The sequence below is a fragment of the Schistocerca gregaria genome, chromosome 4 (assembly GCF_023897955.1).
Source record: "Schistocerca gregaria isolate iqSchGreg1 chromosome 4, iqSchGreg1.2, whole genome shotgun sequence".
Taxonomy (NCBI): domain Eukaryota; kingdom Metazoa; phylum Arthropoda; class Insecta; order Orthoptera; family Acrididae; genus Schistocerca; species Schistocerca gregaria.
In genome coordinates, this window is record NC_064923.1 from 137531464 (window position 1) to 137547059 (window position 15596).

The window sequence follows — 15596 nt, forward strand, 5'->3', positions numbered from 1 at the left end:
ATGAGTCAAAAGTATCCAAACGTATCACTTATTAATGTAATTTATGTGGAGAATATTTCTCTAGAATAACCTGATTTTAACCATACGATGTTGCAACACGCAGCATTACGGGCAAAAAGCTACAAATAGGCTACATTCAGCTTTATTGCTGAGAACTCAAAACAAATTAAAATTGTTTCTTAGGTATTGTAAATGCATCCCTGAGCGTTTTATTACGCATAAAATAATTACAAAACATTCAAAATCTGCTTTTTTGTGTGTGTGTTCCACTGCCTTGACTTAGCAAATGAATGAAATTGTTCACTTGCAGTATCGGTCAGTTTCAATTGTTTGATAATTTTCAAGCACACTTATCGCACTTATGGCCCAAAGTATGACACTCTTTTCATGAGACAAGAGTTATTCTCGGAATCAACCAAATATCACCTTACAGAACGTAAGAAAAATAAATAAAATGAACATATATATGAACGCCCGCATATAACTCAAAGATACGTGCAATGGATCGATGGCATGCTCATGGATCCATTTCTTATGGTTCAAATGGCTCTGAGAACTATGGGACTTAACTGCTGAGGTCATCAGTCTCCTAGAACTTAGAACTACTTTAACCTAACTAACCTAAGGACATCACACACAGCCATGCCCGAGCCACGATTCGAACCTGCCGCCGTAGCGGTCGCGCGGTTCCAGACTGAAGCGCCTAGAACCGCTTGGCCTCAACGGACGGCTCCATTACTTAGCGTACGCTTGAAATTAACATGATATTTGAAATTATCAAATAGCGTAAGTAATGTAACGAACCACTTGGAACGAAGAAAGATCTCAGACTATAAATTTATTCTGTTTCACCAGCTGAATGAAGAACGCTTTGGATACCAAATGTAATGTCATCTTGATTTTTAGGGAATCCGAAAGCACAAAGTGGATTTCCAGTCGTGAAGTCAGAAAAACGTTTGTGAGGCGGTACATATGTGTGATTCAATCTCAAATCAGACGAAAAAAATGAGAAAATGGACCTCATATATTTTTAAAATAATTACTAATTTTTACATGTGTCACTTACTGTCGAAGAAAACCTCTTTCTTAAAGTTATCTATTAAATTTTTACTAGTTTTTCAGTTGAAATTCGGTAACATTTGCGTTATTTTCTGAACAGAATAAATTATCTGTCGTTTACATCAAAAACCTTACATCAGGTTTCAGAGACCTAAAATTCATTTTGAAGGAGAATGTATGTTGTAGAAGAAGGTATATAACAGTAACACAACAGTAATTAATACAAGTTTAGAAATCTTTTACCACACATTAAGCATAAACTAAATTTTCGTAAAAAATTAGCTTTCATAGACTCGGCCCTCGTTTTATCATACTCTGATTTATGTTTTAAGTAATATGGAGCCCCTTCTGTGGGGCGTGGAAAATAATCTCCATAAATAAACATAAAAACATTCATCAAAACTAGACATTATTGTCTTAATGGGAATTCCGCAATCGTTCATTAAATAAAATATGGCGTTTCAGTCTTTTATTGCTATTCTTTTGTTATAAAAACATTCGTTAGCGCAAAATCGTAAATCTCCGAAGGTTCTTTAGCGATTACTATGAAATTATAACACAACGTTGCTCTCCAGTATGTGCATGTCTTTATGGAGCTACTAGAGCGCCACATGTAATATTTAAATATATATGCAATAACTATAGTGGAAATCAAAATAATTTATTCCTCATTTGCAGAAAATCGTAATCTCCGAAGCTCTTCATTGATAGCTCTGAAATGTTGGCATAACGTTGACTTCTAATTTGTGCCTGTTTTTACTTAGGTACTGCACACTGCACTGTAACATTATAGGCAGACACACACACGCGCACACACACACACACACATATATACATACACTCCTGGAAATGGAAAAAAGAACACATTGACACCGGTGTGTCAGACCCTCCATACTTGCTCCGGACACTGCGAGAGGGCTGTACAAGCAATGATCACACGCACGGCACAGCGGACACACCAGGAACCACGGTGTTGGCCGTCGAATGGCGCTAGCTGCGCAGCATTTGTGCACCGTCGTCGTCAGTGTCAGCCAGTTTGCCGTGGCATACGGAGCTCCATCGCAGTCTTTAACACTGGTAGCATGCCGCGACAGCGTGGACGTGAACCGTATGTGCAGTTGACGGATTTTGAGCGAGGGCGTATAGTGCGCATGCGGGAGGCCGGGTGGACGTACCGCCGAATTGCTCAACACGTGGGGCGTGAGGTCTCCACAGTACATCGATGTTGTCGCCAGTGGTCGGCGGAAGGTGCACGTGCCCGTCGACCTGGGACCGGACCGCAGCGACGCACGGACGCACGCCAAGACCGTAGGATCCTACGCAGTGCCGTAGGAGACCGCACCGCCACCTCCCAGCAAATAAGGGACACTGTTGCTCCTGGGGTATCGGCGAGGACCATTCGCAACCGTCTCCATGAAGCTGGGCTAAGGTTCCGCACACCGTTAGGCCATCTTCCGCTCACGCCCCAACATCGTGCAGCCCACCTCCAGTGGTGTCGCGACAGGCGTAAATGGAGGGACGAATGGAGACGTTTCGTCTTCAGCGATGAGAGTCGCTTCTGCCTTGGTGCCAATGATGGTCGTATGCGTGTTTGGCGCCATGCAGGTGAGCGCCACAATCAGGACTGCATACGACCGAGGTACACAGGGCCAACACCCGGCATCATGGTGTGCGGAGCGATCTCCTACACTGGCCGTACACCTCTGGTGATCGTCGAGGGGACACTGAATAGTGCACGGTAGATCCAAACCGTCATCGAACCCATCATTCTACCATTCCTAGACCGGCAAGGGAACTTGCTGTTCCAACAGGACAATGCACGTCCGCATGTATCCCGTGCCACCCAACGTGCTCTAGAAGGTGTAAGTCAACTAAACTGGCCAGCAAGATCTCCGGATCTGTCCCCCATTGAGCATGTTGGGGACTGGATGAAGCGTCGTCTCACACGATCTGCACGTCCAGCACGAACGCTGGTCCAACTGAGGCGCCAGGTGGAAATGTCATGGCAAACTGTTCCACAGGACTACATCCAGCATCTCTACGATCGTCTCCATGGGAGAATAGCAGCCTGCATTGCTGCGAAAGGTGGATATACACTGTACTAATGCCGACATTGTGCATGCTCTGTAGCCTGTGTCTATGTGCCTGTGGTTCTGTCAGTGTGATCATGTGATGTATCTGACCCCAGGAATGTGTCAATAAAGTTTCCCCTTCCTGGGACAATGAATTCACGGTGTTCTTATTTCAATTTCCAGGAGTATATATAAGTAACCGTTACATTTGTATAGGTAATTTATAAACACCCTGTATGTACACCGAAGCGCCAAAGAAACTTGTATATGCATGCTTATTCAAATACAGAGATACGTAAACAGGAAAAATACGGCGCTGCAGTCGACAACGCTTATATAAGATAAGTGTCTGGCACAGTTGTTAGAACGCTTACTGATGCTACAATGGTTATCAATATTTAAGTGAGTTTGAATGTGGTTTGACAGTCGCAGCACAAGCCATGTAGACAGTAGCCATGAAGTAGAGATTTTCCCAAACGACCATTATTTCACGAGTGTTACGTGAATATCAGAAATCAGGTACAACATGGATTCTCCGACATCGCTGCGCCCGGAAAAAGGTCCTGCAAGAACGGGACCAACGACGACTGAAGCGAATCCTTCAACGTGACAGAATTGCAACCCGATTCCAGTACTGAGCCTTCAACAACTGTCAGCGTGCGAACTATTCACCAAACCATCATCTATATGGGCTTTCGGAGCCGAAGGCCCACTCGTATACCCTTGGTGACAGCACGGCACAAAGCTTTACGCCTCTCCTGGGCCCATCACCACCGACATAGAACTGATGATGACTGGAAACATGTAGCCTGGTTGGACGAGTCTCGGGTACGGAGAGATTTTCATGAATACATTGACATTGCATGTCATCAGGGGACTGTTCAAGCTGGTTGAGGCTCTGTAATGATGTGGGAAGTGGGCATTTGGAGTGATATGGGAACCATAGTAGGTCTAAAAATGACTCCGACAGGTTGTATTTATTTATTTTTATTTGCACGTCAAGTTCCGTGGGACAAAATTGAGGGGCAAATATCCAAAGTCATGGAACGTATCAGTACATGAAATTACAACATAAAAGTAATAGCAGATAAAAATAAAATGTTAATGTATCCGAAAAAGTCAATCCATAAGTTTAAGTAAACGCAGCCAACAATACAACAAGAATCAGATTATTTTTTCAAGGAACTCCTCGAAAGAATAGAAGTAGTGACCCATGAGGAAACTCTTTATTTTCGATTTGAAAGTTCGTGGATTACTGCTAAGATTTTTGAAATCGAATAGTAGCTTATTGAAAATGGATGCTGCAGTGTACTGCAGACCTTTCTGCCAAAGTGTTAAGGAAGTCCGGTTCAAATGCAGGTTTTATTTCTGCCGAGTATTAACTGAGTGAAAGCTGCTTATCCTTGGGAATAAGCTAATATTGTTAATAAGAAATGAGAGTGAGGAATACATATATTGAGAGGCCAATGTCAAAATACCCAGATTCGTGAACAGGGGTCGACAAGAGGTCCGTGAACACTTCATGATGAATGTTAAAATAACTCATTTACGTATGCGACCTAGCGGGAACGTCTAGAACAAACAGTATTAGGCGGGAATAAAACTTGCAGATTTAGTGATGCATCAAACATTTGTTGTTCACTCTTTTCACAACATCCACCTGCTTAGCTGAGTGTTAACGTGTTTGCCTACTAGGCAGTGGGCACGGGTTCAATTCCCGGCCGGGTTGGAGATTTCCTCTGCTCGTGGATTGGGTGTCGTGTTGTCCTCTTCATTAGCGACACGTAAGTCGTTCAATGTGGCTTCATCTGAAGTAAGACTTGCAACTCGGCGGCCAAACACCCGCGGCATGCGCCTCCCGGCCATCAGTGCCACACGATCATTTTTCATTTCTTTCACAATATTGCAGGCTACTTTTGTGTAACTAATTTATAATCATATTATTTATATATACCATACGCGGCTTCAGCAGGTACATAAAAAAAAGCGAGTATTCGAATGCAATGTTGTGTCAAAATTTTAAAGCTATCCTCGCAGATTTTTGGAGATTTACGGTTTTATACACACGAATATTTACTTCTATATAAATATCAATACAAATGTAAATGTTCGTGCGTTCAAAATCATAAATCTCGGAAAGTTCTACACAGATTTATTCGAAATTATGACACATCGGAATAGATGTGCTGTTTTGCACATCAATTTTGTAGTATACACAACCATAAAAATTTATATTATATAAATACTCGGAAAGTTCTTGACCGATTTGCTTTCAATTTTTACACAGTACTCTGACGAACGTTTGGACGGATAGAGACTGTATATTTTAGCAAACAGGAAAGTTGTATTTATAGCTTATCGGATTGTCACTAGAGCATCACTACAGACTATGAACATGCAATAACAATAAACAAAGATCATGGTCAGAGAGGAGGAAGAAGAGATGGACAGTGGGGTGGGGGGAAGTGGAGGTAGAAAGTGAGAAAATGGAGATGCAGAGAGAGAGAGAGAGAGAGAGAGAGAGAGAGAGAGGAGATGAAGAGATGGGAGATGAAGAGAGAGGGGGAGGGGGACGAAAAGATGGATGTAGAAAGGAGGGAAGAGGTGATAGGCAGAGGCAATGACAAGGAGAAGGTGATGGAGAAAGGTGGGGAGAGGATCTACATATACATCATACTCCCCAAGTCACCTAATGGTGTGGGGCGGAGGAGGGTTATTTTCAGTGCCACTGTCTGATCCCTCCAACCATATTCCACTCGCGAATAGTGCTTGGGAAGAATGATTATCGAGAAGACTCAGTACTGGCTCTAATTTATCGAATTTTTTTGTCGCGTTCAATACGCGAGATATATGTAGCATGGAAGTAATAAGTTGTACGACTACTGGAAAGTGATGTTCCGAGTGTTTCAATAGTAAATCTCTCGGTGAGGAACAACGCGTCTCTTGTAACGTCTGCCAGTGGAGTTTGTTTAACATTTTCATAACGCTCTCTTGCCAGCTAAACGATCCCGTGACGAAAGTCGCCGCTCTTCGTTGGATCTTGTCTATCTCCTCTATCAGTCCTGCCCGATAGTGATCCCAGACAGATGAACAATACTCAAGAATCTGATGAACAAGCACCTTATAAGCCACTTCCTTAGTGGATGAGTTACATTTCCTTAAGATCCTTCCGATAAATATGAGCCTGATGTCTAATTTTCCCACTATCTATTTTATATGGTCATTCCACTTACGGTCGCTCTGGATAGTTAGTCTTAGATATATTACGGCAGACACTGTCTCCATCTGTTTGTCATCAATAGTGTAGACAGTAGTGGGTTTCTATGGACAGAGATTTGGGTGGAGAAGGAGATTATGACGTATATTCAAATCCCATAAAAGTTGAAAACGTGTGCTTTCAGTTTTCTTTCATTTCCATCTGGCCAAAATGAGCCACAACAACTCGTGCCATTGAACAGATAGTTAAAAAGTATATACTATAAGCTCATGCTCTACTTATGTTGTTACGGGCTGACGTTAAACGTAAACTGCAGGCGATCGACAGTGGCCTGTGTCATTGTTTCTATTTACTTTTTATTTTTTCTGCTGTTCTGCATGAAATATTTCGTAGAAAATGTCACTAATACACTACTGGCCATTAAAATTGCTACAACAAGAACAAACGAATATGATAAACGGGTATTCATTGGACAAATATATTATACTAGAACAGACATGTGATAACATTTTCACGCAGATTTGGTGCATAGATCCTGAGAAATCAGTACCTAGAACAACCACGTCTGGCCGTAGTAAAGGCCTTGATACGCCTGGGCAATGAGTCAAACAGAGCTTGGATAGTGTGTGCAGGAACAGCTGCCCATGCAGCTTCAACACGATACCACAGTTCATGAAAAGTAGTGACTGGCGTATTGTGACGAGCAGTTTCTCGGCCACCATTGACCAGACGTTTTCAATTGGTGAGAGGTCTGGAGAGCGTGCTGGCCAAGGCAGCAGTCGAACATTTTCTGTATCCAGAAAGGCCCGTACAGGACCTGCAAAATGCGGTCGTGCATTATCGTGCTGAAATGTGGGATTTCGCAGGGAACGAATGAAGGGTAGACCCACGGGTCGTAATGTCTGAAATGTAACTACCACTGTTCAAAGTGCCGTCAATGCGAACAAGAGGTGACCAAGACATGTAACCAATGGCACCCCATAGCATCACACCGGATGATAGGCCAGTATGGCGATGACGAATACACGCTTCCAATGTGCGTTCACCGCGATGTCACCAAACACGGATGCGACCATCATGATGCTGTAAACAGATTCTGGATTCATCCGAAAAAATGACGTTTTGCCATTCGTGCACCCAGGTTCGTCGTTGAGTACACCATCGCAGGCGCTCCTGTCTGTGATGCAGCGTCAAGGGTAACTGCAGCCATTATCTCCGAGGGTATTCCACGGTGCTGCAAACGTCGTCGTACTGTTCGTGCAGGTGGTTGTTGTCTTGCAAACGTCCCCATCTGTTGACTAAGGGATCGTGTTGTGGCTGCACGATCCGTTAGAGCCATGCGGATAAGATGCCTGTCATCTCGACTGCTAGTAATACGAGGCCGTTGGGATCCAGCACTGCGTTCCGTATTACCCTCCTGAACCCACCGATTCCATATTCTGCTAACAGTCATTGGATCTCGACCAACACGAGCAGCAATGTCGCGATACGGTAAACCGCAATCGCGAGAGGCTACAATCCGACCTTTATCGAAGTCGGAAAAGTGATGGTACGCATTTCTCCTCCTTACACGAGGCATCACAACAACGTTTCACCAGGCAACGCCGGTCAAGTGCTGTTTGCGTATGAGAAATCGGTTGGAAACTTTCGTCATGTCAGCACGTTGTAAGTGTCGCCACAGCCGCTAACCTTGTGTGAATTGTCTGAAAAGCTAATCATTTGCATATCACAGCATCTTTTTTCTGTCGGTTAAATTTCGCGTCTGTAGCATGTCATCTTCGTGGTGTAGCTATTTGAATGGCCAGAAGTGTACTATGTTAAATTAAATGCTGTACAATAAGGCATCATTTTTATTCCATTAAAAAATTGCGTTTTTCAGTAAAATGCGAAACGTGTTGAAAGTTGTATTACAGTTCTTGAAAAATTGCAAAAATAACACTTCTATCTACACAATGTTACCTTCATGTTTATATTAAATTTTACCTTGAAAAGTTTCTGTACTGCGGGTCTCAGGATAGGATGATATTTTTAAATTACTGTACCTCGAACCATAAAAAATCCAGAAGCACTTGCTTGTAATAGCCGGTGGTTTGGAAATGATATTAACATTATGTTTACTTCAGACGACTAAAAAATTAAACCCCCACGAAAATATGCTAAGATTCCTGCTGTCGAAAGCGGAATGGAACAGCCCATATAAGAAATCGTTTCTCAGCGATCGGCAAGATAGCTGAGAATATTTTATTTACCGACATTTCCATTCATTTCCGAAACTGCGGAATATAAAGGTCACCTTTCACCTTATCCCCGAGCAATTTTTCAGACGATGAATACCCATTCCGCCTTCTGCGTCAGTACTTAAACGTCCGTATCACGTTGCACGAACGCGGAGCAGGACGATGAAGAAGGAAAGGAAACAATGGGAATGAAAGGAGTGGGTCCATATTTGCGGGACTTCTGGGCGGCCGCATTAATTGGCCCGTGCAGCAGCCCCTTGCGGCCACCGCCTGGAGGGCCGTGTTTTGATGCCGAGCGCCTTTGTCCTTCCTCCGGCCCGCGGGAGAGCCGATCAAAGGATGGCGTGATCAATGACCGGCGCTGCAAGTGCTTCGGCCGCCGAAGGCCGGGGTAAATTAGCTGACGCGTCTTCTCCGCCGACGCAGCCCTCTCCGGCGGAATAAGGAAAAGAGGAATTTCCTCCTTTTTAAATTTCCTTCCTTTCTCGGAAAGGGCCAATTTTTTTTTTCCGTTCGGCGGCGTTCCATCGTGAACTTCGGCAGAGAATACAGCGTCGACGATAGATGCAGCATTTATTAAGATATGAATATCGCGATTTATTTACCACTTATTCCTCCAGTATTCTCCAGTACCTGGCTCCAACAGTCAACTAAACTAAATTTCTGAAATCAATAAAGCACCAACAAGTACTATCTACATCTACATCTACATCTACATGATTACTCTGCAATTCACGTTTAAGAGCTTGGCAGAGGGTTCATCGAACTACAATCATATTATCCCTACCATTCCACTCCCTAACAGCGCGATGGAAAAACGAACACCTAAACCTTTCTGTTCGAGCTCTGATTTCTCTTATTTTATTTTGATGATCATTCCTACCTATGTAGGTTGGGCTCAACAAAATATTTTCGCATTCGGAAGAGATTGTTGGTGACTGAAATTTCGTAAATAGATCTCGCCGCGACGAAAAACGTCATTGCTTTAATGACTTCCATCCCAACTCGCGTATTGTATCTGCCACACTCTCTCCCCTATTACGTGATAATACAAAATGAGCTGCCCTTTTTATCCGTCAATCCCACCTGGTAAGGATCCCACACCGCGCAGCAATATTCTAACAGAGGACGAACGATTGTAGTGTAAGCTGTCTCTTTAGTGGACTTGTTGCATCTTCTAAGTGTCTTGCCAATGAAACGCAACCTTTGGCTCGCCTTCCCCACAATATTATCTATGTGGTCCTTCAAACTGAAGTTGTTCGTAATTTTAACACCCAGGTACTTAGTTGAATTGACAGCCTTGAGAATTGTACTATTTATCGAGTAATCGAATTCCAACGGATTTCTTTTGGAACTCATGTGGATCACCTCACACTTTTCGTTATTTAGTGTCAACTGCCACCTGCCACACCATACAGCAATCTTTTCTAAATCGCTTTGCAACTGATACTGGTCTTCGGATGACCTTAATAGACGGTAAATTACAGCATCATCTGCGAACAACCTAAGAGAGCTGCTCAGATTGTCACCCAGGTCATTTACATAGATCAGGAACAGCAAAGGTCCCAGGACGCTTCCCTGGGGAACACCTGATATCACTTCAGTTTTACTCGATGATTTGCCGTCTGTTACTATGAACTGAAACCTTCCTGACAGTAAATCACGAATCCGGTTGCACAACTGAGACGATACCCTATAGGCCTGCAGCTTGTTTAGAAGTCGCTTGTGAGGAACGGTGTCAAAAGCTTTCCGAAAATCGAGAAATACGGAATCAACTTGAGATCCCCCATCGATAGCAGCAATTACTTCGTGCAAATAAAGAGCTAGCTGCGTTGCACAAGAATGATGTTTTCTGAAACCATGCTGATTACGTATCAATAGATCATTCCCTTCGAGGTGATTCGTAATGTTTGAATACAGTATATGCTCCAAAACCCTACTGCAAACCCACGTCAATGATATAGATCTGGAGTTCGATGGATTACTCCTACTACCCTTCTTAAACACTGGTGCGACCCGAGCAATTTTCCAATATGTAGGTACAGAACTATCGGTGAGTGAGCGGTTGTATATGATTGCTAAGTAGAGAGCACTCTCTACACAAAGTAATAACCTACTAAACGAATCACGATTTACGTATTTGTAGAAATATCCTGGGACAGGCGGAAGTCATCTTACACAGAAAAATACCTTTACTAGTTGAAATAGGTGGTACTATTACTACTACGTGATCAGGCCCAGTGGACCGCACGCATCTACAAGTTTCCTCCCCCACTGTATTCTGTCCATTGTTGCTATCCGCCATCCATTCACCGCCATCCATTCACATCTATTGATACTTGGTTTAAATATTCATGGAGTCCATCTCTCCAACGCTTCTTGGGTGTCCCTGGCGGTCTTTTTCCTGTAGATGTGAAATCCAGGAGCTTCCAAGGCCATCTGTGATCCTTCATCCGGACCACATGGCCGGCCCACTGCATTTGTTTCGCTTTGACAGCTCCTGCTACGTTGGGCTGCTGGTATAGTTCCTCAAGCTCTTGGTTGTATCTGATCCTCCATTGCCCTGTATCTGCATCCAGAACTGGACCTAAGATCATGAAAAGCACTTTTCTCTCAGAAACAAGAAGCTCATGGAAATCCGGTTTCCGGATATTCCATGTCTCACAGCCATATAGAACAACAGGCTGGGTCAGGGTTTTGAACAGTCGAATCTTGAACTGTCTGGAGAGATATCTGGACCAAAGCAATTGTGCTAGGCTGTGGTAAGATCGGTTAGGTGGTAGCAATAAATAAGTTGTTGTTGTTGTTGTCTTCAGTCCTGAGACTGGTATGATGCAGCTCTCCATGCTACTCTATCCTGTGCAAGCTGCTTCATCTCCCAGTACCTACTGCAACCTACATCCTTCTGAATCTGCTTAGTGTACTCATCTCTCGGTCTCCCTCTACGATTTTTACCCTCCACGCTGCCCTCCAATTCTAAATTTGTGATCCCTTGATGCCTCAAAACATGTCCTACCAACCTATCCCTTCTTCTAGTCAAGTTGTGCCACAAACTTCTCTTCTCTCCAATCCTATTCAATACCTCCTCATTAGTTACGTGATCTATCCACCTTATCTTCAGTATTCTTCTGTAGCACCACATTTCGAAAGCTTCTATTCTCTTCTTGTCCAAACTAGTTATCGTCCATGTTTCACTTCCATACATGGCTACACTCCAAACAAATACTTTCAGGAACGACTTTCTGATACATAAATCTATATTCGAAGTTAACAAATTTCTCTTCTTCAGAAACGCTTTCCTTGCCATTGCCAGTCTACATTTTATATCCTCTCTACTTCGACCATCATCAGTTATTTTACTTCCTAAATAGCAAAACTCCTTTACTACTTTAAGTGTCTCATTTCCTAATCTAATTCCCTCACCATCACCCGATTTAATTTGACTACATTCCATTATCCTCGTTTTGCTTTTGTTGATGTTCATCTTATATCCTCCTTTCAAGACACTGTCCATTCCGTTCAACTGCTCTTCCAAGTCCTTTGCCGTCTCTGACAGAATTACAATGTCATCAGCGAACCTCAAAGTTTTTACTTCGTCTCCATGAATTTTAATACCTACTCCAAATTTTTCTTTTGTTTCCTTTACTGCTTGCTCAATATACTGATTGAATAACATCGGGGAGAGGCTACAACCCTGTCTCACTCCATTCCCAACCACTGCTTCCCTTTCATGCCCCTCGACTTTTATGACGGCCATCTGGTTTCGCTCCCTATATTTCACCCCTGCCACCTTTAGAATTTGAAAAAGAGTATTCCAGTCAACATTGTCAAAAGCTTTCTCTAAGTCTACAAATGCTAGAAACGTAGGTTTGCTTTTTCTTAATCTTTCTTCTAAGATAAGTCGTAAGGTCAGTATTGCCTCACGTGTTCCAACATTTCGACGGAATCCAAACCGATCCTCCCCGAGGTCCGCATCTACCAGTTTTTCCATTCGTCTGAAAAGAATTCGCGTTAGTATTTTGAAGCTGTGACTTATTAAACTGATAGTTCTGTAATTTTCATCTGTCAACACCTGCTTTCTTTGGAATTGGAATTATTATATTCTTCTTGAAGTTTGAGGGAATTTCGCCTGTCTCGTGCCTCTTGCTCACCAGATGGTAGAGTTTTGTCATGACTGGCTCTCCCAAGGCCGTCAGTAGTTCTAATGGAATGTTGTCTACTCCCAGGGCCTTGTTTCGACTCAGGTCTTTCAGTGCTCTGTCAGACTCTTCACGCAGTATCGTATCTCCCATTTCGTCTTCATCTACATCCTCTTCCATTTCCATAATATTGTCCTCAACTACATCACCCTTGTATAAACCTTCTATATACTCCTTCCACCTTTCTGCCTTCCCTTCTTTGTTTAGAACTGGGTTGCCATCTGAGCTCTTGATATTCATACACGTGGTTCTCTTCTCTCCAAAGGTATCTTTAATTTTCCTGTAGGCAGTAACTATCTTACCCCTAGTGAGATAAGCTTCTACATCCTTACATTTGTCCTCTAGCCATTCCTGTTTAGCCATTTTGCACTTTCTGTCGATCTCATTTTTGAGACGTCTGTATTCCTTTTTGCCTGCTTCATTTACTGCATTTTTATATGTTCTCCTTTCATCAATTAAATTCAATATTTCTTCTGTTACCCAAGGATTTCTAACAGCCCTCGTCTTTTTACCTACTTTATCCTCTGCTGCCTTCACTACTTCATCCCTCAGAGCTATCCATTCTTCTTCTACTGTATTTCTTTCCCCTATTCCTGTCAATTGTCCCCTTATGCTTTCCCTGAAACTCTGTACAACCTCTGGTTCTTTCAGTTTATCCAGGTCCCATCTCCTTAATTTCCCACATTTTTGCAGTTTCTTCAGCTTTAATCTGCAGGTCATAACCAATAGATTGTGGTCCGAGTCCACATCTGCCCCTGGAAATGTCTTACAACTTAAAAACTGGTTCCTAAATCTAAGTCTTACCATTATATAATCTATTTGATACCTTTTAGTATCTCCTGGGTTCCTCCACGTGTACAACCTCATTTCATGATTCTTGAACCAAGTGTTAGCTATGATTAAGTTGTGCTCTGTGCAAAATTCTACTAGGCGGATTCCTCTTTCATTTCTTAGCCCCAATCCATATTCACCTACTATGTTTCCTTCTCTCCCTTTTCCTACACTCGAATTCCAGTCACGCATTACTATTAAATTTTCGTCTCCCTTCACTATCTGAACAATTTCTTTTATTTCATCGTACATTTCTTCAATTTCTTCATCATCTGCAGAGCTAGTTGGCATATAAACTTGTACTACTGTAGTAGGTGTGGGCTTCGTATCTATCTTGACCACAATAATGCGTTCACTATGCTGTTTGTAGTAGCTTACCCGCATTCCTATTTTCCTATTCATTATTAAACCTACTCCTGCATTACCCCTATTTGATTTTGTGTTTATAAACCTGTAGTCACCTGACCAGAAGTCTTGTTCCTCCTGCCACCGAACTTCACTAATCCCCACTATATCTAACTTTAACCTATCCATTTTCCTTTTTAAATTTTCTAGTCTACCTGCCCGATTAATGGATCTGACATTCCACGCTCCGATCCGTAGAACGCCAGTTTTCTTCCTCCTGATAACGACATCCTCCTGAGTAGTCCCCGCCCGGAGATCCGAATGGGGGACTATTTTACCTCCTGAATATTTTACCCAAGAGGATGCCATCATCATTTAATCATACAGTAAAGCTGCATGTCCTCGGGAAAAATTACGGCTGTAGTTTCCCCTCGCTTTCAGCCGTTCGCAGTACCAGCACAGCAAGGCCGTTTTGGTTAATGTTGCAAGGCCAGATCAGTCAATCATCCAGACTGTTGCCCCTGCAACTACTGAAAAGGCTGCTGCCCCTCTTCAGGAACCACATGTTTGTCTGGCCTTTCAACAGATGCCCCTCCATTGTGGTTGCACCTACGGTACGGCCATCTGTATCGCTGAGGCACGCAAGCCTCCCCACCAACGGCAAGGTCCATGGTTCATGGGGGGGATAAATAAGTTAACAAAAGTGAAAATGTAGCTCCACAAACAATGATTAGTCTCTTGTATAGACGCAACATCACACGAGATCAAAAGTTTCACTTACATCTTATCATTTTTAGTACGTTCTTTACGTGAAATGAACCAATTTCCCTCACGCCCGTTTCCAACTCACTTTCCCTTCGTGAAGAGCTTAATGGAAAGAAACCAAAAGATTGTTACATTCATGCGGCCTGTGGAAAAATCAGAGTAGTAAATCTGGTAGCACTTAGACGGAGCGTTATCGATTTATAGGGTGATTATAATTAAAGTTAAACTTTCAAACTGCTGCAGAAATAACACCACAAGTCAGAATGACGTCAAATTGCAACCGAATATAATCGGAGGATGTGGGAAACGTAAGGCAGAAGAACCTTCAACATTGCAGCGCGTCAGCAATCGTTTGTTAATATATTAATGGACTGAGATCCGCCTCGATTGCGAAAAAGCACCTAGTGTTTACCTAGGTTTCGGTGTAGATAACTACACCTTCTTCAGAACAATAAAGGTCTTTATAGACACTTTTGAGTTTATTGTTCTGAAGAAGGTGTAGTTATCTACACCGAAACCTAGGTAAACACTAGGTGTTTTTTCGCAATCGAGGCGGATCTCAGTCCATTAATATAAGGCAGAAGAAACATAAATAGTTACAAAATGGAGCAATAGATGGCGCTTTAAGCATCATAATTTAATAGTGGTCGACTACAAAAGTCAAATGAATCATACTACAATGCCTAAAGTGTACGTTTGACGTTAAACAAACCGCACTACTCAGTGTGCATGGATGTACAGGTTTATATTATTAGTTACGAAAGCCCAGCCACTACGGAAAGGTCATATCACTTTGGATGGAAAATATTAGCCGCGCGGGGTGGCCTCGAGGTTTCACGCGCATGTCACTGACTGCGCGGCCCCTCCCGCC